Below are 21217 nucleotides of genomic sequence, written 5' to 3'. Positions count from 1 at the left end.
GTTGTTATTCTGATGTCCTTATAACAGTAACAAAGCTCCTATCCTTTGCCATGACTCTGTATTAAAGAGTTTCTTCTCCTTCATCTGATTTTAAATCCTCTCAATCTCGTGACTGCTACTTAGACAGGACTGAGCTGGCTCCTTGTAAGACAAAATGGTCCAGGACTTCAGCGTGGAAGAAACACGGGACACAACTATTGTACACTTGGTATTTCTAGCAAGTTGAAACTGCCATGTTTGCAGCTGTCACTCCAGTTAATATCCTCGCTAAGTGCCAAGATATTAATCTAGGCAGTGGCATCCAATCAAGATGATCCCAGTGCAGAAGAGGAAAAGCAAATTCAACTGCAGCAATGCAGCATAGCATCTCTTTGGAAGGACTGCCACTGCCAAGTGCCAATGAATTTATTTTATTAGGCAGTAAAAGCCCTTTTTCTGACACTGCTGACCTAGGATGAAAAGATAATTTTGCCTTAAACTATTTAGAGTTGAAGGTTAAAGGTAACAGACGAGTGAGGATTATTGGTCAGAAATATTAGAATCATCAGTTATTAGACAACTGATGCTGTTTTAGTGAGTCCGCGGTCTAACCATTATAACATTCTTCAGGCAAATTAATTTTAAGAATGGCTCTGAGATCAGTGAAGTAAATCAGCAAATCGTTACAGGTTTCCCTTACCAAAGCAAGAAGCAAGACAAATCTTGCATGAAAATTCAAGTGAAGCATTAGTGGCTGATGGCACGGTCTCTTTTCACACTCCATTGATTTCAGCTCTGGCTTGAACTCTTGTTAAACTTTAATGTCAATGTAAGTTACAAGGTGACTTCCTCTGAAAGACCTACCACTCTTCAAAAACAACTTTCAAGTGCAGAAAAACCCTAAAGCTAAAAGGCCAACTCAGTTTTGGTGAAAGACTGCAAAACTAGGTCCAACCCTCTGAATGCAACAGCTTTAAGCCACTGATTGGAGGTACTGCACGATGTTGTTATTTGCAGCAGCTGGAGGAAGAGTTTGTCTGTGCTTCTGTTGCCTCTCATGGAAAAGTCCAGCAGAATGTCAGGCAAACGGAGCGGGGCAGAAGCGCCTCAGACTGTCCGCGTTGCATCTGGCAAGCAAGAGCCACAGTCAGGGGAAACTTCTGTGTTTCATCAACACAGAGCTTTTGTGTGGACACCCATAAGCTGTCTTAAAACCAGAGTGATCTGTTTGCCCTGTCAATGAATCCCTGATTTTATTAATTATGTTATTAATCATACACTTACTTTACTGTCTTACACTGTTTTGCCTATCTTTATCATAGTACTTATTTCCTCTATAGCACGCTTGCATCCTTCCAGAAATCCGTGAATCTGGAAAACTTTCCTTTTCATAGCAACTCACAAAATGTTCTGAAAAATCTGAGATTTATTTCAAAGTTGATTTTTATATCATTCAACCCTTAAAAGCAACATGTAATTCCAGAGAAGCTCACAAAATTCAGGTAAGAGGTACACCATGAGGTACACTACTTAAGAGCAGTACTGGTTCCTGGATTCCAGTCTCCCCAGCTGCTGGCACCTGAACATACGGTCCCCCAAGGCCCCTCTATTTCCCACATTTGTGCCTCCCCAAATCACCTAAACCCCTCCCTTTCCCCACCTTTGGTTAAGTCTTTTGCAATCCTAAAATGCACTAACCCCCGTAGTCCTGGAGAGCTGCTCCCAAGACTCACCTTGACGAGTTTCACACCTGGACCCTGGGGCCGATGGCTCTGCTGGGACAGCCCTGGGAAAGGCGTTCACTCCTCAGGAGTCTGTAACTTGGATTGTCACCTTCCACTGTGCCCCTGTGCTCCTCCGGGCTGGTGGAGATGGATCTTTGATGGGCTGATGGCCCCTGTGATGAGTAGCTGGGCTGGGTAGTATTTGGTCTTCACCATTGTCTCCCTGTGGACATGCACACGAGCTTTTATCACATAACCTAACAATATGCACCCAATGGCATGTTTCTAGCACCTAAAATTTTAGGAAAAAATGCATTTATAGCAAATGCAGTAGGGATACCACCCTATTGGGATTAGACTGGCTTCTTGGCTTGCATTAAAACATGAGGGTGGAGAAACAAATGCATGTGAAATGAACTTGCAGCTCTGGCTTACCAGGGTATTATTTACTAATTACAGCATAAGGGTTGCAAATTGCGACAAATAACCTCCCCTAACGCCACTAATGTGTTCCTGTCAGCACTTGAAACTTGTGAAATTCGCGTGTACTTGAATGTTTCTGAATGCTTGCGCTGCAGCTGGGGTTTGCAAGTAAAACTCTTTGTCTGCTCAGCAGTTGGCCAAACTTTATTTCCCATAATTCAGTCTGCATGAGTCAGCGCTGCCTTCCTTCACAACGCATTCGGGCCTGTCTGGAAATCTACTTTCTCTATGGTTACACAGATGTTCAATAAATCTCAGAATAATTTCAGTGTGGTTGGCCAAAGGAACCCTTTGCCACTCTTCGAACAAATACAGTCCAGCTCTCCATCCCCTACAAAATAATACCTGTGCTTGGCAGGGAAGAAAGTCGGGACATGAATATTTTATTTTATACAGCTATTAAGTAGCAGAAAATCCTGCAAATGAATACAGCAGCGTGTACCATTTGTTGTTTTAAGAACTGTGTGCGTTTCTGGTTCTGAATCCAAACCAGCATCTCTAGAAGTACTATTTTTGATGCAGTGTGTGCTTTGTGCCTTCTATACCTTTTTGATAAATTATTACTCAGAATCAACATCAGAAATGCACCACCCCTGCTGTGTTAGGCGTGCAAAGTAAATATCAACTTGTCCTTTTGTTTATCCCATTGTGTTTTGTTCCTCCAGGTTTAAATAAAGACCGAGGCTAAAGACAGTATCTAGCATTTGCTCAAAAGGAAGAAAACGGTTGAATACTGATGTAAAAATGAAACCTGGCAGCAGCACGAAGCGATGGCTCATTGCTTCTGTATTCACTGAGGGGGAAAAGAGGAGGTGCAAAAGGAAATTTAGCATGAATAATAGAGTTGAATCTAATAGAAGGGTCAGAGCTGTCACTCATCAAGTAGGTGTGGCTGTCTCTAAGTACTTCTTTATAGCTGGGACAACAAGCTGGACTCTCCAGATGAGGAAATGCCTCTCATTAGTAAGCAAAATTAAACAGACACCACATGAGGAACCTGTGCAGATCACTATGCTGCAATTACCGCTTTTTGACCACTCAGAAATAGTTGTTGCTTTACATTCCTTGATCCCTGATCAGTAACTGTCCACAAAACATGGCTTATTCTTGGCAGGAACTGATTTCTGGTGTCCATTTATGTTCTGGCTTAACTTTATATGTTTTAAACAGACACTTGCAGAAACATGTCTGTCAACAAGCTCAGACGCCGCGTGGTCAGAGGGCTTGGACAGGGAGAATAAAGCATTCACTTCTGGTGTGTTTTCCTGTAGCACAGCAGAGAAAATAAGCAATATTATGGAGTAAACTGAGAGCAGGGAAGAAGTCGTATTACCTACTGCTGCTTAGTTCAGGCTAAGGAACTTTATTCATGATCTTTTTTGCTAACAGTGGAGATCTTCCCTTATTACTCTAAAGACAGCAAAATTGCGTGTAACAGGAAATTGAAGACAGAGTACAGATAATGATTAAGAAGTAAAGCCTTAATGTGAAAATTGAGTTGCTTTTAATATTTCTAGTCTCTCCATCTTCATTATATCTTGTTAGCTTTTGCTGTTGTGTGTTGGTTTTGGCTCAGATATGACAAGGACTTGCAGGATAGTAAATGATAACATAGTAATACTAGAGGATGAGACATTGCTTATAGTGAATCCTACTTCTTTTTTGCTTCTCCCACACGTTTCATCTTAATAGGTCTCTTCTGGGTAGCTGCTGTGCTGCAACCCTGCCCCTATGGCTGGAACAAGTCTCGATGCTATCATACCATTGGTTTCTTCTCCTTTCGGCTGTCTTTTCTATTACTCATCAGTTGTTATTAAGTAATTTCCCTTACCTTAATGGCTTTCTGAGACAAACAAATTCATTCCTGCAGCTTTAAGTTGCTTTGCCAATGTCTGCTCCTTGCTAGAAGGGTACTAACTACTACCAGAAGAGACTTTTATTTCACCTAGTACTTGACATCAGCCCCCAAAACTGCATGTTGGAGCTTGCAAAAAGCACTCTCCCCAAACCCTGAGATGCCCAAAGGCAGCATCTGCAACAGTGCCTTTAGCAACTCTACCTTCATAAAAGCAGAGTGTTTTTCCTTTGAACATACTTCAAGCAGTAGTCAAACCCTGAATGGAAACAAATTTCATTCTTGCAAACCAAAGGACAAAATTCTTCATTTTAAAGAGACGGTAATGCAGTCACTAATTAAAACCAAACCAAACAAAACAAGAAATTTAGACAAAGTAGATGTAATACTAGTTTGTGCCTCAGACATTACTAAAAACACATCTCTGCAAGAGTCTTCTCAGGTTGGGTAAGAGTTAGTTGAGCTTCACTTTCAGGATGCATTTTTTATAGCTCACACTAAACTTTGGATGTCTACATGCTCCAATTACAAGGTAGAGCGACTGAGGGGCTGCTGCATTCAAATGTGTCTTCACAGCAGCCTGTGAGTCCTGCTCCTCTTCGTGCTAATTAATTAATCTTACAGGTATTTATTGTTCTAATACCTCTGATTAGCTCTGGTTGTTTGTGGTAATGCAGATAAAACAGCATTCAGCTTGTCTAGAATAAGAATACATAAAGCTTTTATATGCTAATTACTTACACAAGGTTTTCTCTCTAGGCAGTCAGCTGAATTTTGCATTCTCTCCAACTTCTCCCTTCCCAGGCAACAAAGCTCCCAGTATTGCAGGTTTTCCTGGCTTCAGTTTTGTATCAGAGGAGGTGTCAGGCAACATCTGTAGTTGCCTCAAAATGAGCTACATTGCCGCTTTTCTATAGGGATCTCACATAACATTAATAACACAGATGGGTCCTTCCCCATCTGTCATATTTACAGAATCAAGTATCCCAATGTCCTTTATACACTTCCTGCTCTGTGCACTTTGTCACCTCAAAGGCAATGGTAAAGCACAATGTTTGGTAGTAATTTTTTTTTTAAATAAGTTTAATAACTTATGTTTGATGGCAGTATGTTTTCAGACAGGAGTGGAGAAGCAATTCGGGATTTTTTTCAATATCATATAAGGAGTCTCATTCCCAGTAGTGAAGAAGGCATATATCTTTTTTCATATGCACAGATCGCCAAACCTGCGTATTTTTTAGAAAAGCCACTATTGCCTTTATTTAGCATATGAGTTATCCAGTGTGAGGAGAGAGGGATGTTTAACAGTAAGAACACAAAATATCAAAATATGTAAGCAGTAGTTGTAAATGTTGTTAGGGTACAAAGTTTGCACATAGCTTTCTAAGGTGGCATTCAAAGCTAAGACGTTACAGCTTCCAGGTACCTCCCTTGTTTCTGCTGAAGGTTGCAACAGAGGCAACAGAGGCAGCAAAGCAGGTAATGAGAGTCAGTCACTAAAGGTCCTATTCTAGCCTAGACATAGGCTTAAGTAGTTGCAGAACTGTATATAAAATTAAAAACAACTAAATATGCATTAAAACTCACCACCCCGTACGATTCATCTTGCCTTTGATCACGTGCGCAAAACGCGTGCCCTAGCACATACCCGGCCCCTGGCGCAGCTTCCCAACTCTCCCCCTGGTTTTCTGCATGGCCTTTTGTCCAGTGGGAAAAATGCCACACACTACATGGCCCAAGTCCATTTGCTTGGCGGGACCCAGCAATAACATTAATTATAGAAGAAAAGAGCCATGAGGTTCCTTGAGAAGACACCTAGTTCAATGTTCAACACAGGATCAGCTGTATTTACCTAACCCCTCACAGATATCTGTCTAACCTGTTCTTAGGCTTTTGTTGACAGATTTTTCCACTGCCCTTCACAATACTTAACTACTGTAATCAGTAACTTGATCTTTTTCTTCCTATAAGAAGAAACATGTTTATCTAGTTTATTGTTATCTTAACCCTGTCTCTAACAGCCTTTATGAACCTGTAGACTGTTACGTCTGATGCAAGCACTTATCTTCAATCCACAGCAGGCTGCAGGTGTTGCCTACACAACAAAGTCACGTTTAGAACTATGCTGTATCACTAGAATATGTACTAAATGGATTAAAGGCTGCATTTTAAGAGAAATGAGAAAGTAATTCAAATGAAAAATGTCAGATGAGAGACTTTTAAACCGGGCTCCAGAGGAGTCTGTTCTTGACTATTAGCTCAGTCAATTATTTGGAATTAAATGAAGCAGTGATCATGAAATCTGCAGGTCACTTCAAAACCAAAGGCCACCAGGGCTGGTGGTCACTGAGTGATTTAAATCACAAAGTCAGCAAGTGCCCCTTGAACATGTGTTTTAATCCACCTACATGGCAAATGTTTATGCATCAAAGATGAGGCTGCTGGTTGTGCATAGGGACAAAAATACAAAGCATACTTTTGGGGTGGGAATAAGGAAGGAAAATAGTGTATCTTCAAAAGCATTACATCAGATGAAAGCTGAGGAGTTCACGAGGGATAAATAAATGAATGCGAGCTGCCAATGCAATGTGGCAGCTGTAACAGCAAATGCAAACATTAGATGTTTAAGCAAAAATACTGAAGAGTAGTATGTGCTAGTATGTGACTATGACCATTACATGGCACAATAACATGACTACTCTGGAATCACGATGACTGACACAAGGTGTAACAAACTGGAAAAGCTCATTAAGAACCCAGAAGAATGAGTCAGTGGAAAAATCTGCTCTGTACGAAGGTGATATGTAATTATCTACATAGCAAAAACATAGCAGAAAGGCGCTGTAATATTCTGTATACAGCAAGATCCAGTCGCTGAAGAAGGAAAACGTTTAATGTTTAAAAATGATGGCATTTCCCACGAGTCTCCTTTCTATAGGATTCTTTAATTTTTGAAAAGATAAATCTTTTTACTTACATATGCTGAGCAGCGCCCGGCGCTAGCTGAGTTTAGCTCCTCGTGCCAGCCTCCTCCTCCCCGGTGCCGGTGCCCCATCGGGATGCGCTTCCCACTGGGAAGCACCACCAGGCATTCCCAAGGGCTGGCGTGGAAAGATCAGCTTCACCTGGGAGCCCTGCCTGTGCAGAATGATCAAACCAGAGGCGTTAGCTTTTCAGCTTCCACGAGAAATTAACAGTTGAGATAGAGCTGAGGTAATTTTAGTTTATTACCCTTTTTTTCTCAATATACACAGCTAGAAAATTATAGAAAAAGTAATTTATGGGGCAGATGAGGAGGCAGGGGCTGGAGTCAATAGTGAGAAGAATTTCAGTAAGGATGTGGTAAATTTTCTGTTAGTTAAGGTCTTTAATTGGTAGCTTATTACTTCGCAGACACCATCCTGCAGAGCAGGCGCCGCCGGCCGCCTCTCGCAGCAGAGCTCGCTGCCCGGGATCCCCGCTTCTCTGCCGCGAAGGTCAGGCCGGGCCACGGCCGCGGGTCTCTTTCCCGCCCCCGGACCCCAGCGGTACGACTTGGGCCAGACCCCAGGCCAAGCCCGTCATTGAGGCTCCGGCCTTGCACCCCAGTACTGGTACCCGCCTCGCCCGGGGCTGCCCGCCCGCCCCTCGGGAGGCGGTCGAGCTCGGCTCCAAGGGAAGGCCGCCAGCCCCGTGCCCTCACCCACGACTGCCGGGCGCGGAGCCGGCACCCAGCGGCGCCCTCGGCCCGTGCCCGCCGGCCCCGGCTCCCTCCCCTTCTTCCTTCTCGGGCGGCCCCCGCCTCCGCCGCCATGTTGGGCTGACGGCGCTGCCGCCGCGGGAGGCGGAGGAGGAGGCAGCCCGAGCGGAGCAGGCGCTCACGGGCAGCGCAACAGGTACAAGCGGCGGGGCGGCCTGCGGCTCCTCCGCGCCCGGAGGAGCGGGGCCACGTCCCGACCGGCCTCGAACCGCGGGGTGGCCTCGTCCCCGGGGAAAGGAGGTGTGTGGGGGGGCGGGCTCCGGGCGGCGCGGAGCTGTCAGCCCGGCCGCCCCGCGGGGCCTCGCTGCGGGCCGGGGCGGCGGGGCACGGCTGGCCGCGGCGCTGCCGTGCGGGGAAGCGCCTGTTCCCGCCGTCCTGGGAGCGCGGGCGGCCGCCCGGCGGTGAGGAGGAACGGCCGAGGTTTCTGTCACGCCAAGCGGTTTTAGTTATGTTTTTTTCCCTCTATTGAGGGTGGTGGGGTTATGCTGTTCGGTGGGGTGTTTTTGTTCTTTTTTTCTCTTAGCGTTTCGCGTACGTTTCGCCCTGCCGGAGAGCAGCTGAGTTGCCCGACTCCCCGGCGAGGCCGTGAGTCCCCCGCCGCCGCCGCCGGCGGGGCCGGGCGCTGTCAGGGAGCCGGGCCGGGCAGCGGCTCCCCCGCGCTCCCGGCCCCGGCGGGAGCCGCTCCAGTGTTTCCCTGGGAATTGCCCTTCCCGGGAGCCGGCTCCATCGCCGGGACGTGCAGTTCGGCCGGAGAGCTCCGCTGCCCGCCGGCCGGGCGGGGGAGGCGGCGGCCCGGGCAGGGCTGGCGGTAGCTCCTGCTGCGGGCGCTGCTGCTCGCCTGTGCTGCGTTACCGCTCTGCAAGGGGAAGAAACACCGGTGTCAGTGCCCAGACAGCTCCCTGTCTCCCCAGGGGAGAGCCCTGGCGAGGTGAGGTAACTCGGGCGTGTTAAGAGACCCCGGTTTGTTGTGATGGCGGTGATTTTGTTTCTTGTAGTTACTGTGAAAACCTAGAGCCTGGAGAAATTGAACTGGTTTCTGCAAGTTCAAGTTTTGTAAACCGTTTTGTCTGTAACGAGACTGGCTTTCCTTCGTCTCGACTTCATACCGCAGCACGTAGTAGTAATTCAGAAAATAAAATGAGGCTGAGATACGCGATTCGGTTCCCTAAACATTAAGATACTATTTTGAATGCACTAAATGGTTTTCATGGTAGTTGACGCTTTGACATTTGTCACATAGCAGAACTTGAAAGTAGATTGTGCTTTAGATAGTACCTGTGATCTGTAACGCTCATAGCGGTTCTCTTAAACAGCAGTTGGAAATTCCCCATCTAAGACACTGGAATGAGAAGTTACAAGCTGCTTGCCCTTGCATTCAGGCTGCCCTATTGTATGCATCTCTCTTTTGGGAACCTAATGTTTTTTAAACTTGGTTTTGTTCACGCTTACCTGCGGTGGCAGCAGCTCCCACGCTTGTGTGTACACAGGAAAACATACAAAGCCTGCGAAGCAGTGCAGCTTTGCCGCGGTGTGGATAACATCAGTGGTACATAAAATGCAGCTTGCTTTCAAGAATTTTAAATTGTTCATTGGAAATTTGGTTGAAATTCGAAGATTGTAGCTGTAACAAACACCTCTATCCACTGATGTGACAGTGATGTTTAGAAATAATGAGCATTAGGAACTAATTGGATAAATAGGTAGCTGGGCTTCACTCTTCTACTAAACTTTGTTAATTTTTGTTTCCTTGTTTCCATTCTACCTTCCCTGTTTGGTTTGTCTGTATTTTTTTATTCTGACTAAGCTGGGAGGGGCATTCACACCACCCTACCTCTGGATATTTACAGAAACCTTAGTTCAGACTCTAGGCTCTGTACGATGTTAAGAGAATTGCACGCATCCCTACAACATGGATTTAGGCTGCTCTGCACTCTCTGTTATACAGGAATTTTGGTCAGATTAGCCTCCTAACTCGGATGCCTAAATTAGATCAAATGAATATGCTTCTCCTTTTAATTACTAGGCTGAGGGAATTGCTTTTATTTTTTTCTTCTCTGTCTATACAAGATCTAGGGTATGGGATGTGTCCCTGAGTTGTTAGCTGCTGCTGTAATATAAACAAAGAGTATGTTCCTGTAGCACTAACAGTAAGAAAAATGTGGTACCTATGGCTTGTTTGTGCTAATCTCCATACGGAGTAATCTGCCGTAGGTGGTGGTCTGCTGTCAGAGCTTTATGGCTGCTTATTTTTTTCACCGTTCTTCTTGTGGACAGAGTGAGATAGGTCAAGGCAGAAGTGACCTGTAGATGATTTTAGCTGTGTTGTTGAGAAGGCTTTATTTATTGAGATCGGGGTATTACAGTGATTGGGACCATGGCAATTCTTACAGTAGGTTTTTTTACAGATATTTCTGGGGCAGTCTTTAATATTGAAAAGTTAATTAATTCCACGCCATAGCGAAGTAGCAGTTATGAAAAATGAGGCTAAGTTCTGTAGGAGGTAGTAATTCTTCATTCAGCTACTCATCTGGAGCTGGTGGGGAAAATGGGACAGCATTTGGAAAATGAAAGGTGATGTACGTGCTTTGCTTGGGGCATTATCAAAAAGCTTCACACCCCTTGAAAACAAGTGTCTGTCAGGAAAAGTCCTTGTGATTAGTTCTGAAGAGTAGTGTAGTCCAGATCACCAGGTCCTGTTGCCAATTGAGACAGGGGTCTCTGGTCTGAGAGATAACCCATTAATTAACACTTTAGAAGTAAAGTCTCTGCTCTTACCTCAAAAGATTTAGTTTGATCAGCATGTGAAATTTGTTAAAACAGCATTTCATAAGATTTTCTTTTAAAGTCCGGAATTGTTCTCTTTGCCTTTTTAAAACTGGTTCAAAAGGTGGACATCTTTACTATTAATGTTCATTTCTGGCCTATTTTCACTTGAAAGGAAATACCTCCAATATCTCAGTTCTTAAAATAGCTTTTAACTGCTTCTGTTTGCTTTTATTTACCTAAAATGTAGTCACAGAATAATACCGTTTTGAAGGCACTTCTGGAGATCATCTGGGCCAGCCCTCACTAAAAGCACAGCCAACTTGGATCAGGTTGCTCAGAGTCTGGTTGTGTTTGGACTGCCTCCAAGGGTGAAGATCCCACAAGCTCACTGGGCAGCCCTCCCCAGTTTGGTATCCACACTTACTCAGAGTGCATCCCATGCCATTGCCCAGATTGTCAGGGAAGACATTAAACAGTACTGGCCATGGTGTCAAGCCCTGGGGGAACATTGTTGGTTCCAACCAGATGGATTTTGGACTACTGATCACAGCCCTTTGAGTCTAGTGGTCTAGCTAGTTTTCCACCCAGTTTACAGTCAGCCTATTCAAACTATATTTCACCAGTTTGGCTCTAAGGATACTGTGGGAGACCTCATTGAAAGCCTTCATAAGTCAACACAAGCTGCTCTGCCCTCATCCACAGAGCCAGTCATCTCAATGCAGAAAGCTATGAGATGTGTCAGGCGTGGTTCATCCTGGATGGATGCATGCTGGCAGTTTCCCATCACCTTTTTGTTCTGCAAGCATCTGTAGGTTGCTCCCAGGAGGATTTACTCCATAATCTTTCCAGAGTTGGTCAGACTTAGCAGCCTTTTATATTGTTGAACTATCTCTCTTGCCCTTCCAGAAGATGGGTGTGATGTTTGCCTTTTTCCAGACATCAGGATCCTTGACTAGTCACTAAGACCTTGCAAAAATCATAGAGCTTGGTCTTGCAATGACATCAGCCAGTGTTCCTGGCAGCACTGGTGCTGTGATTTGTTCCACATATATGTATGCAACTGCTATACTTCCTTGTTTTCAAGTTACTTTATTTTGACTTCTGAAAGCTGCTTTCAGTTCAGCGTAATGCCCCATCTCTTGGCAAGGTATATTAGATGGTGGATCCTGCTATGTTGTTAAGTTTTGGGGGGAAGCTTGACGTGAACATAGTCTTTTTGTGAAAATTGTGAGAGCAGCAGGTTGTGGACTTTGTGAATTTGTGGTGTTGCTTTTAGATTGGACGGCTCTTTTTATGTGGCTCAATGATGTGGCGAAAGTCAGTGACCTTTCTTTACCTTTCTCGTCTTAGGTGATGATGGGTGATTATAAAGATAACAAAGATAAAGTAGAGCTAATTAGAGAATTCTCTCTTTTTATGACTGACACTGACCTATTTCAAGCACTATCACTTGTGAGTAAAACACTTAACACCAAGTGTACTTTGAGGTTCAGAGGTTGACCCTAGATATGGGGTGAAATAGGGTAGTTACTGTATTCTTTTTAGCTTTAAGATCACGTTATTGCCCTCTAACTTCAGCTTTTAAAATTGCATTTTCCTTTTGTACCCTGGTTGGCGATAGATGACGCAACAGACTATTTTGGGGGGACAGTACTCTTGTTAGAGTGCCTGGTCAGATTTTTGGAAGTGCTAAGCACCCATTTTAAGTGATCCTGAAATTTTCAAATGCTTAGTTGCAAATGTGCAGATGCCTGAATTGCCTCTGGAAATCTGTTTTTGAATCCTGATCAGTATAGAACTGGGAGGCTTATCTCTTCATGTAAGGTCCAGTTCCTTCCAGTGATGGACCAATGTAAGCTGAAATTTTAAGCCAGCTGTGAGCAGTGCCGCTGGTGAAGCCTTGTTTTCTGCGGCGTTGGCTGTCTGAATCTAATCAGATGTAAGCTTTCGTTGAAGTTTTTCTTGTGGTCAGTATGTTTAGAACATCTTTCAGCCTTGTGGATTCTCTGGTGTCTAATACTGTTACTCAAATATACAGCAGTCTTTCTCATTAATGGGAGCACTAAATTTGGTAGTGTCTTCTCTGTCTGGTTGCCTGTTTTCATGAATCTTGTAGGCAGTTAAGGTCTTTGCAAAGTATGTCCTTCTGTTAAGTTTGGTTCATGTTGGATGATGGGATTCATCAATTAACAACTCGTGTCTCATATCCTTAGAAAGCCAAGCTAAGAATTTAAGCATGCTGGTTGCTTGGTTACTAGCGTGTTACTCCTTTCATTGATTAACTTGTCTATCAGGAGTTGGGTTTTTTTTTAATTTTTTCTCAGATTTATGTAAGGATAAGTCTCTCTAGAAAACAAGATAGGTGGTTTTATTTCATGAGGCATCTTTGATTCTTCTTACATCCACACATACTTTGTTTTATTGCCCATTGCAAGATTGTACAGAGACTGTAGTAACTTGTTTTTCTGGTACTGTTGTGCCATTAGCGCCAAATGTTCAAAAAGTGAGGATTAGGTCACATAAAAATCATAAAGTAAAAGTAGAGCTGATGAAATATCATTTTTCATCAAATTCAGAACGTTTAAGATTTTGTCAGTATAGGAACGCAGCCTGGCCAGGTTGGTTACTTGGATCCTAGAGTTAAAGTAGTGGATTGAACATCAATGTATAGATGAGCACACTGTTGTGTAACTCTTATTTTCAGAACACCACATGAAAGTCAAATGATATGATGACAGTAGCAGCACAACACAATGGAATCACCTAATAGAGGACAATTACCTGGGAACTATTTTTAAACGTTTTTGCAGTTACAGATAGTTGAAAAAACATGGTTGATCCAGATAAGTCACAGCTTCTTTGTAACTGCAATTCTGAGAGGAGCCAGTTTGACTTGAGATGTTTTGATAGGGGATGTTGTTGCTTCAGCTTCAGAAGTAGCACATAATAATTCTGAGCGGCTCTTCTGGGGAAAATTTTCAAGGCTGCTGCAAGTGGAGCTTGTGAAATGCTGTGGCATCAGTCATGAGCGATATCTGCAGCGAGTGATTCAACAGCATACGCATGAAGTAAGGGAAGAACAGGAAATGGGAGTTACTCTTCTTTGTTTCTAAAAATATTACAATTGGAATGCAAAGAAATGACCTATTATGGCTATACTAATAAAGGTATCAAAAATCAGAGCTGATTTAAATAATACTTGTAGTCTTATCTTTCAAAGGTCAAGAATTTTACTAATGAAAATATAAAACTCTCTTGCTTTGTCCACTACACTCTTAGTGTAGTCGTAATATTATGAGTTTCTTAAGGTAGGACAAGTGTCTTTGTAACTGAGATATAGTTTTGCTTATAGGGACTTTACATGACGTTGAGTTGTGTGTCTAACCCGGGTGATAACTGATTCTCTAAGTTCATGAAATTCATTTGTAGTGGTCAAAACATTAAAACTGTATGCTGTAGAGCTCAGTGTTAAAGGTTAAGAGACCAAATTTCAACTGGATGCTTTGAAGGACTGTTCTTGGTAATACAGCACGGATGGGGCTTGTGGCTGAGAGCGGGGTCAGAAGCAGGAGGCTTCAGCTGGGGCAGGTAAGAGGTGCTGTGGCTGTGCTGCCTGGGTCCCAGGTCCAGCTCGGGACCAGCGTGCCTCCCAGGGCTCCCGTACTGGGTGGGATCTCTTGGACCTCCGTTACACCCATGCTCTTCTATCTCACTTTGGGGAATGCATTTTTACCCATCCATTACTCATCCAAAATAATGCTACCTAGTTAATTTTTCTTGTTTTGACTGTCTTATGCTGATCTTCACTTTTTCTCCCATGAGGTTTCCCTGATTTTTGTTTCATCAAAGACAAACTACATTTCTTTGCTTTAAAGGCCTCTTATGACCTGTCTCCTCTCTGCTTGTCATCTCATTCAATTTTGAGAAGTCAAGCCTGCGGTGGTTTTGTGCACCCGCCCAGCTTGAAAGCAGATACCTACAATGTAAATCCAAGTCTCACTGAATGTTTCGCCTTCATTAGTTTTAGAAATAGTGAAAGATTGCTCTCTGCTGAGCATAGAAGACTGCCCGTGTATTCCATATCTTTTCTTTTATGCTTTGCTGTAGCAGTCCATTAGATGTTCTGTATGTTTTGCACTGTTGTCTTAGGCTAAAAGCTGAGCAACAAGTTAAGTAGCAGCTCTTTTATCATAAAGAGAAGATAATGTAAGAATTCTTCTGTTAGTTTTTTTTGCACTGTTAGGAGGCAGATTTCACTTGTGCTTCTGATGGAAGGACAGGAGGGGTCTCAAAAATTTCCTCTAAGACAGCAAGATTTCAAATGGATAAGCTCTTAAGTAATATGCTCTGAATGTTTCCAGTCATGGTTGAAGTAAGAAAATAATGAAGAGAGAACTCATCAAAGATTTGTGTTTTGCCTAAGTCCATGTTGACGTAAATTAGGACTCTCAATGTGGAAGTGGAGAACTGCAGGTTTCAAGGTGTGTGGACCTCACCAAACAGCATCTTAGGGCTCTTGTACAATGCTTGCAAATAATTAGATGTGAGAATTGATGTGTCTCAAAGCAGGATCTAGAAAAAACAGCATATGGAGTGGGGAGTCATGTAAATTAGAAAGTAGGAAGCAAAAAAGACAAGAGAGTATTTTAAGTTACCACCCGTTCAGGAGCAAGTGTATCTCACTCAGCTCTCTGGAAAGGTTATGATATGCAGGCTGGGGTTCCTTCTGGAAGGTAGGAGCTCAAAGCCTTTTAAAAAAAAAATCTTATAAATAATCTGCCCTCTGTTTTTTTTCTTTTTTTTTCTTTTCCTTTTAAGCAAAGCAAGCAGAGGTGGTGATGTCTGTCCGTGTCTGGGATCAGGTTAGTGAATATATTCCTCCAGGGTGTGACAGAGCTGGGTTCAATTCCCATCTTTTCCTGAGGAAGTTCGTGTACGTGTCTCCTGGGAGAAGGGCCAGGGATTTAAATAGTGAGCTTCCTGAAGTGGGATTCTTATTCCCTCCTTCAGAATTTCTTCTTCTTTGCAAAGAAGAATGAAAGCTGGAGAGGCATGGACACAGAGGGACCTGTGGCTCTCTGGCTTAATGGTAGAGAATTTTATGTAGGAGGTTGAAGTCCTGAGTTGGTGTTACTATTCCAAACACTGTGCATGGGTTTCCTTAAATGACTGTGCAATAAAATGCGGGAAAGCCTTCTCCTGGGAGGAAGGAAAGATCAGTTTCAGCCTCCAGAGACAGAGGAGAGAGTTGAACTGCGTCTTGATATTTTGAATGGGCGCTTTCACAGCTGAGCAGCTGTGCAAGAAAGGGAGTAAACCCATCAATACTGACCACACAATTATGGTTTTTAAACAGAAACAGAGATTCTTGTATTTTGTGTGGCATCCATTTTGCATGGTCAGTCTGTTAGTCGGGCAAGGTGGGCAGAAGGATGTTTGTCAGAAAAAACTATTTTTTGTGTTCTGTCTTAATCACTGTTTGGAAGCAAGTTGCTCTATAACAGTGAGCAAGGAAGGGACTTCGTACCGTAGGGTTAAGAATGAAAATATTTAACACTGTTTTTCTTTTTTTTTTTTTTTTTTTTTTCCTTGAAATGTCAAAATATTAACTAAGGCTTGCAGTACTCTTATCCACAATTACAGAGGGGAGTAGGAAGAGCTAGCGATCTGCTAGCTACCCAGGATCGACTTCTTCGTTTTGTTACTGATGTCATTCATGTGTTATCAGAGTGGGTGGGCTTTGCGAAGTTGGCCACAGTACATTTTGAAAAGGCCGTGTCACTCTGCATAACTCCACTGTATAAAGGAGATAAGTTCTTGGCCTGCCAAGATGTTGTGGTGTTTTTATTTATTTATTTATTTTAATCGGTAAACTTTTCTACTGGTATGTCTTGAACAATGAGAAATTCTAGACTGTGCTGGTTTATAATGCCTTACTAATGCTTATTACTCTCTGATTTTCAAGAGGATAATCCAAAAAAAGCACAGAACAGCTACATGGGCTGTTACACTGTCACTGTTTGCTTTGCAAATACTAGTGAGTAGTCTTTGTGTTGTCCAGATCCACAGGTGTTGCAAAGAGTAAACTGGTCAGCTAGTACTGCAATCTCTGTCCTTGCTGATTGGTTCTTACAGCAAATATCTGCAATATATCTTCTTTCTGTCCTTGAGAAAAGCAGAAGAGGAGTAGTGTGTCCACATATGCTCCTTCTATGGTATTTGCTTTCTTCCAGTTAAAACTGGTGGGACAGAGCCTGATGCACCAGACCTTCGTTCCTGCTAAAACTATGTGGCTGTGGTTTTTCTGAGAAATATTTTGAAAAAAATTGATTCGAGTATAAATATTAACAAAGATTGTGGTAAGGCTGTTCTTCATAAAATGGCAATATGCCTGTGATGGAAAAGAAGCTTTTTCTTTTCCCTTTCTCTTGCGGTCTGCCCAGCTCTAATGTTTTCTAATGCTTTCAGCATGGTTGTAACGTCCCCCCTGCTTCTTGCAATCTCCTCATTTCTTTTCTCAACTTGTATCCACTATAACGCACACTGAGAGAGGGAGCAGAAGTTGCAGTTTGGCAGGTCAGTTTGTGAAAACAATTAGTGCTTTAAACATTGGGACTAGTCAGATGGTTTGTTTACAAGAACTTGCCGTTCTGCTATTTAAACGTAACATCCAAGTTTTCCTGTTTCCACCCTACATGGCAGCAGGCCTTAATGTCGTCTACAGTGTTCACAGGGATGTTTGATTCTGCTCTGCTGCAACCTGGATTTCATGCTGTGGCTGCCACAGTTTCTTATGACTGATAACTGAGTTCACCAAGCACCTTTCCTAGAACATTTTGCAGAAAAAAAAATCATTTTCTGTGAGGTATTCTGGTTTTGATGGCCATTTTTTCATCTATACCATCTGTTTGGGATACTGGTTATAGTCTTTTCTTGATTTTTTTTTTTTTATTTTTCTTCAGTAAACATTTTTATATGGCATTGGGTTTCTCTGTAGTATTGTGTAATAAGGTTCTTTGGAAATATACAGCTTTCACCCAATTAATGATTAAAAGTTATAAGAGTTGTTCTAAAAAAAGTAAGTTTGGCCTAAAGTGAGACTATTTTGCTGAGATTTCCCTTGGTAAATAAATGGTGCGCACCTGTGTCCTAAAGGTGCAAGGTGCTTTACCAGATGGCGACTAGAGCAACTTTATTTGGAATTTGTGAAAATAAGCTGCTTTTAAGTTTGATATATGCATAACATCCAAGCCTTTGGGGCGTGCTGTGGAAACGTAGAAGACAATACTTGGTGAGGGCAGGCTCCATTCTTTGAGAAGGATTGTTTCCACAGACCTTTGAAAAATGTGTGCAGACTTTGAGTTTACTGGGCTGTTTCCTCCTTCCCTAAAAAATTGAATGAGGGGAAATTATGTTGCGGCGATACTTTTTATTTTTCTTTTTTTTTACCTCTCGGTACAACTTTGGACTCTGTCACCAGAGAAGCATGTGTGCTTGGTATAACCCTGGTGTCCGAACGAAACAGATCTGTGCAAGGGGATAGAATGGGGGCTCGGTGCTGGTGCGATCTGAAATCCTGTAAAAACCATGTTTATGATTCCTGGTTGCTTCTGTAAGGTCGAAGTCTTCAGTGTTATTTTTGGTGGTTAATGTGGAAAGTTTTTGGTTTGTTTTTGGAAGTTTTTTTACTTCGGGTCTAGTATTTTAAAATATGACAAGATCTGCCTATAGGCATAATAGTGAGATGACAGAGCTAAATAATGATTTAATCGCATTAAATTGCTGTAATGCACTTTCAGTACAGATCTGTTGTGCAGTTTCTTCTTGGTTTTGGACTTAAGGTTGGTGCATCTACGTGGCAGTGCCTGGTGCAGACTTACCAGGCTGGGTCAGCCCAGGCTTGGGAAACTTGGGGAATTTTCAGGTTTGCTGAAAAATCCTATGACAATAATTTGGGCTGGTCATTATTTTTGAGTGTGCTGCACTGGAACAGAGTATCAAACGGTGTGGTATTAGAAACATCTGATCTTGGACTCCTTTTGAGGGGACAGATAGTGGTGTGGATGATAACTTGGGTGTGCTGTATTCAGTGTCTGACTACGGTTTCTAATTCTGCTTGACGTGAGCTATGAAACTTCTGTTATCACAGAATCCTAGAATGGTTTTGGTTGGAAGGGGCCTTTAAAGATCATCCAGTCCAACCCTCCTGCCATGGACAGGGACATCTTCCACAAGATCGGGTTGCTCAAAGCCCCGTCCAACCTGGCCTTGAACACTTCCAAGGAGGGGCCGTCCACAACTCTGAGCAACCCATTTCAGTGTCTCACCACCCTCATCACAGAAAATTTCTTCCTGATATCTAAACTAAACCTACCCTCTTTCAGTTTAAAACTGTTGCCACTTGTCACTACAGGTCCTCGTAAAAAGTCTCTCTCCATCGTTCTTACAAGCCCCCTTCAAGTACTGAAAGGCAGCAATAAGATCTCCCTGGGGCCTTCTCTTCTCCAGGCTGAACAACCTCACCTCTCTCAGCCTTTCCTCATAGCAGAGGTGCTCCAGCCCTCTGGCCGTTTTTGTGGCCCTCCTCTGGACCCGCTCCAACAGGTCCATGTCTTTCCTGTGCTGAGGACCCCAGAGCTGGACGCAGGGCTCCAGGTGGGATCTCACCAGAGCGGAGCAGAGGGGCAGAATCCCCTCCCTCGACCTGCTGGCCACGCTTCTTTTGATGCAGCCCAGGGTAGAGATCACTTGCCTTACAGAGGAGCGCAAGGTAGTTGCCTGTATACGTAGCTGTCGGCAGCAGCGGGCTGGAGTTACCCCAGCTGATGGAAATGAACCAGGAACACGTGTGCTCCATAGATGCAGAGCTTTCATAAATTGGGAGGACCCTCACCAAGCTAACACGAGGGCTTTGACCTCAACATTTTTCAGTTGAAATTGGTTTTAAAATATGGTATAGTTGAGACTCTAGGGACATCAAAATGAGGGAGAAGGGTTTTACACGTTTTGTGTGCATGAAGCTACCTGGGTTACTTCTCCCATTCATGTGGTCAGCATTTGGGAGTTTAGAAAGCTCAATCGACATGAGCCATTTCAGCAAAACCAAGGGCAGCAAAGTCTGACTTTCTCTATAGCTGTAAGTTGTATTTTAAAAATGTATCTTAAGATTTTGGGCTTTAAGAGTTCATCAGTTTATTATCAGACTTGTATTGTCTGATAATTATCTGACTTGTATTGTGGGGCCTCACCTCAAGTACTGTGTGCAGTTTGGGGCTCCACAATGTAAGAAGGATATAAAAATATCAGGATGTGTCCAAAGGAGGGCAACCAAGATGGTGAAAGGACTAGAGGGCAAGACTTATGAGGAGCAGCTGAGGATACTAGGTTTGTTCAGCTTAGAGAAGAAGAGTCCAGCAGTGACCTCATTGCTGTCTACAGCTTCCTCATGGCGGGTAGCGGCGAGGGAGATGCTGGTCTCTTCTCTCTGGTGGTAGGACACGAGGAAATGGCTTAAAGCTGTGTCAGGGGAATTTAAGATTGGATATTAGGAAAAAGTTCTCCAGTGAGAGCGTGGTCATGCACTGGAACAAGCTCCCCAGGGAAGTGGTCATGGCCCCAAGCCAGCTGGTGTTCATGAAGTGTTTGGACAATGCTCTTGGATATATGGTTTAACTTTTAGGTTGTCCTGTGTGGAGTCTGAAGTTGGACTCGATAATCCTCGTGGGTCCCTTCCAACTTGGGATATTCTATGGTTCTGTGATTCTATTGTAATTGCTCATTTAAAAACCCTAAAAGTGACCTGAAAATAAGAGAATAAAATATGTTGGAGCAAAGATCAAATGTGTAGCCTTTATTCAATAAGGCTGTAAATCTGGAACAAGTCACATGCAGGTGGAAATCTCTGTCAATGCAGAGTTCTGCTGAGCTTTGCTCTGTTGATGCTGGGGGTGTTCTCCAGCATCCCACTTCTGTGTCACGGTTTCAGGTTCTCTTTTTTTACCCTCCTTGACAGAACAGCTTTTGCAGAGAAACATGCTGTAGAAATGTTTAACAACATTGGAAGCATTTTTCCGGAAGGCTATATATATAGATTTCAAGTGTATCTTGGTAGGTTGCGGGTAAGGCCTAGGAAGGGATGCTAGAAGCAACCTAAAAATACTCCAATTTGTTTTAGAAATCGTGTCTTGGAATAGATCCATGCTTCCTTTTTTCATCTTTCTGCAGCTGATACCTAATGTCACCCTGAGAGATCACTTGGACTTGCCAATCATTCCATTTACTTTTTTTTTAATATATACATATATGTGTGTGTGTATATACAAATGTATGTATGTATAATGTATATGAAAAAACCCTGGAATGTCAAGTGTCTTAATGACACTGGTCTGTAATGTGTCAGATTTAAAAAAAAAAAAAAAAATTGTTCATTCCTCACTGGAGAGTTATATAAGCAACACAGAGCAAGATACCTTCAGATAAAATACTGTTCTTCATTCATTTGGGGAAACCATGTGCGCATGTGGCTATGAGGTTTACAAATGACCCAATGGGAATGAATGATTTGTGGCCTATTACAATAGCATGATTTTAAATGTTATTTATAGGGTATATAAATAATAATAATACAGATAACATATAAACACCTAAATAAATAAACAAATACAATAACAA

At 43.0% G+C, this 21217-nt stretch overlaps 1 protein-coding gene and 1 long non-coding RNA gene across 6 annotated transcripts in view; one reads left to right on the top strand and one right to left on the bottom strand.

Annotated features, from left to right (window-relative positions):
• Positions 1 to 1718: 1718 nt before the first annotated feature.
• On the bottom strand, positions 1719 to 7845 carry LOC148053494 (uncharacterized). Its single transcript, XR_015707986.1, has 3 exons — positions 7724 to 7845; positions 7019 to 7179; positions 1719 to 1926 (listed from the first exon to the last, which is right to left on the bottom strand). It is a non-coding gene; the product is annotated as an uncharacterized LOC148053494 (long non-coding RNA).
• The window catches only part of ITSN2 (intersectin 2), a 90180-nt gene continuing 76739 nt past the window's right edge, over positions 7777 to 21217 (top strand). For 2 of the 5 annotated variants that reach the window (XM_087773512.1, XM_087773508.1), the window contains exon 1: positions 7777 to 7916. The gene's annotated coding sequence lies outside the window, so the exon portion shown is untranslated. Of the gene's footprint in view, positions 8021 to 8086; positions 8226 to 8360; positions 8709 to 21217 lie in introns of those variants that run through there. The other 3 variants (XM_087773509.1, XM_087773511.1, XM_087773510.1) reach the window with 3 other exon arrangements.

The sequence above is a fragment of the Nipponia nippon genome, unplaced genomic scaffold (genome assembly GCF_047370975.1).
Source record: "Nipponia nippon isolate SJK-2023a ecotype South Korea unplaced genomic scaffold, ASM4737097v1 scaffold_4, whole genome shotgun sequence".
NCBI classification, from domain to species: domain Eukaryota; kingdom Metazoa; phylum Chordata; class Aves; order Pelecaniformes; family Threskiornithidae; genus Nipponia; species Nipponia nippon.
Note: the sequence above shows the minus strand (reverse complement) of the source record. Positions and strands in the feature narration are given on the sequence as shown.